Here is a 3,277-nt window from a genome sequence, read left to right as displayed (position 1 = left end):
TTTTGCGGCCTGCGAAGGCCCGCCTAAAAAAAATTAACGAGCGTTTAATCAAGTGAAAAACGTGGTAGAACCAGCAACCAATGAAGCTTTGACAGAAAATAGAGGGGGGAGGGGGGATATGGAGGGAGATAGATATAGAGAGGGCTCAGTTTATCTCCTAATAATAATGAGATAAAGTGTTCCTCGTAATTATGATGGGCAAGATGTCACTCAATCTTCGAAAGAAAAGTATCTTCGAAAGAAAAGAAAAATAAATAAATAAATTTCTCCAAATATTACTTGCCTACCCAAATGAGTATTGAAAATTTTTGGATCTAGAAAAAGACTTCCATCTTTGGGAGAAGGTTCTAATCCTAATAATAATGAGATAAGTGTGCCTCGTAATTATGATGGGCAAGACGTCACTCAATCTTCGAAAGAAAAGCTAAAATAAATAAATTTCTCCAAATATTACTTGCCTACCCAAATGAGTATTGAAAATTTTTGGATCTAGAAAAAGACTTCCATCTTTGGGACAAGGTTCTAAAGGTAGGTATGTCCAAACATAGTCGACCGGTCATCGATCGATGTCGACTGAACCGTCCACACTGCGACCGGTCGATTGGACACACCTTAATGAACAAGAAATCTTACCTCGGAAGTCCACTTTACGGAGGTACTTCAACAGATCGGACCCTTTGGTGGGTTTCATGGCCTCGCACAGTCCCTTCTTCCCATGACAAAGTTCCTTGTGCATATCGTTCAGCGCATGCGCAAAGGCCATAACCGCATCCGAAACGAACTGGAGTTGATTTTCAAAGGCCGTGTTGTTGTGGGAGAGCTTCTCTTTGCCTGTGCAGGTGCGGTTGAATTCGGTGTTGTAGGGCGTGCGTGACCCGTTGGGGTATTTGCATTTGAAGTGGTCCTCCCAGAACTCTGCAAACAGAAATGAGAATAGGAGGTCTATATTGTCAGATGTCAAGGTGTGTCCAAACATAGTCGACGCCGTCGACTGCATGAAACCGTACACTGCCTCGACGACATAGATTCACCTCATCGATCGACGAGTAGGGCGTGCGTGACCCGTTGGGGTATTTGCATTTGAAGTGGTCCTCCCAGAACTCTGCAAACAGAAATGAGAATAGGAGGTCTATACTGTCAGATGTCAAGGTGTGTCCAAACATAGTCGACGCCGTCGATCGACGTCGACTGCATGAAACCGTACACTGCCTCGACGACATAGATTCACCTAATCGATCGACGGCGTAGACAATAATATGTAAACACATCAGCTTTAGGACAGAACATGAAAGGAGAAAAGATGTTTCTGGGCGTCAAAGGGGTTAAACCCCGAATCATTTGATCATTTCAACCCCGTGTGATCATATTATGTAGACAAAGATACTAACATCACAACCCTTTCTCGATTTATAACCCGACATTTCTAATTTTCTAATAGGTATTCAAAGCAGTTCTATTTTAAGGTTTGGTGCAGTTTGAACCTAAAATTCTTCTATTGCATAATTATATTTTTTGGCACAGAGATTTCTGAAGCACCGGGTTTTTGTAGAATGTAATGAAAGTGAGTTTTATTGTTTCGGAAAATTTCTATTCGAAATTTTCAATGTAATTATTTATTATCATGCTGCTCAATGAATTTTATTCGAATTTCTCCGATATTCGAAAACAAAATAATTTCCATCGGTCCCATAGCATCAAAATAATGTAATTATAAAAAGCTGTTGTTTCAAAGGCACCTACCTATATCTTTTTATTAATTTGTACCCGAGCACATTTCATTGTTGTTACATTTGCATGTGAAAAGAACGAATGGAACGAATATACGAAATTCAAACAATACAGATTCTAACATTAGCTTGAAGTAAATTCAAACAATACAGATTCTAACATTAGCTTGAAGTAGAATTTTATTGTGAGGAGTATACCTGTGTAGTGTAAAAGATTCATTAGTAGATTAGTGGATGTGTTAAAATCCCCGTTTTACGTATACTTCCATACATTGTGGTAGAAATTCTAGCGTATAGAATTGAACACCTAGCTGATAGGTATAGTAGGCAATACGTATTTTTCAGCCTCAAAAATTACTGCCAGCAGTACCTAAGTTGCCTATAATATTGAACATTATTGTCCAAAACTTACAAAACTTGATGGTATATCACTGAAAACCCGCTTTTTTTCCGATGAAACTTTGAATACAGCTATTTTACTTGTAATTCGATTTCCCCTTAACTTTTGTAGTCAAAAGCGGATAACTTGTTACTCAATAAACTACAATAATTGAAGAATTTTATTCGAGAAGTCCTTTTGATGGAGGGAGCTGTATCCTCTAAGTCCTTATAGGATTGGAGAAAGCCAGCTGTCCGATTTTCGTCTCTGGATGTCGTCAAACTGAGTACATTCATTTAGTAGAGTGAAAAAGAGAAAGAAAGAGCTCATCCTTCACATTCATTACGTCTGTAAATTTGAAAATGTAACGTTTAGTACGAGTACAACTCATAAATTAGAATGGCATTTTTGCCATGTGCTCGTACTTCACACAGTTAAATTTCCATTTGACATGGGAAATTTGAAGTTCTACTTAATAAGAACAAAAGGTCCAAGGGAAATATGTGTAGCTCTTCAAAATGTTACCGAATTTCAGTCATGTTTGAAAAGGTCCTGAATAAATTTTTGCAAAAGGCCTCTCTAGACTAAAATAAATAACAAATGAGATAGGTACCTACAAGTTAATTTTTACTTCAGCAAAGTTAGAGTCTAGAAATCCTAGAGGGTCATTCAAAAACTATCAGAGCACCATACATACTTGAACGTCCCCATCTAAAACACATTACCAAGAAAATCAGCAGAAATAAATCAGCACTTTGCTTCCGCAGGAAACGTCAGCAAATTTCCATTCAGCAGCTTTTCCTTTTCTTCGACAAGACCACACAGCTTACGTGTGGGTGAACATGAAAAGATTTCCTATCGTAAGCTATGACATTTTAATTTCCCTTGTCATTCTGGGATATCCATTTCTGATATTCTGGGATATTCAGTTCTGATATTGCTACCATTTTGGTTTCATTTGAGTTGTCATCTTGTAATAATTTATGCGCAGTGAAATTTCACCAAATACCAATTTGCTTTGTAGATACAATTTATACACAATTTTATTTTGTATTCAGCAAATACTCGAAATTTGTTTGATGTCAACTGGAAATTTTCCGATTCGCCGATTTTCATTTGCGGATCGATCATTTGCGTATCCTCTCTCTCTCTCTCTCTCTCTCTCCCTCTC

The 3,277-nt window shown here is 37.8% G+C and overlaps 1 pseudogene; it reads right to left on the bottom strand.

Annotated features, from left to right (window-relative positions):
* Positions 1 to 633: 633 nt before the first annotated feature.
* Positions 634 to 3,277, bottom strand: part of LOC113471157 — a 15,592-nt pseudogene continuing 12,948 nt past the window's right edge.

This window comes from Diaphorina citri, unplaced genomic scaffold (assembly GCF_000475195.1).
Source record: "Diaphorina citri unplaced genomic scaffold, Diaci psyllid genome assembly version 1.1 scaffold2119, whole genome shotgun sequence".
NCBI classification, from domain to species: Eukaryota; Metazoa; Arthropoda; class Insecta; order Hemiptera; family Psyllidae; genus Diaphorina; species Diaphorina citri.
The sequence above is the reverse complement of the archived record's forward strand: the minus strand, read 5'-3'. Positions and strand labels throughout refer to the sequence as shown.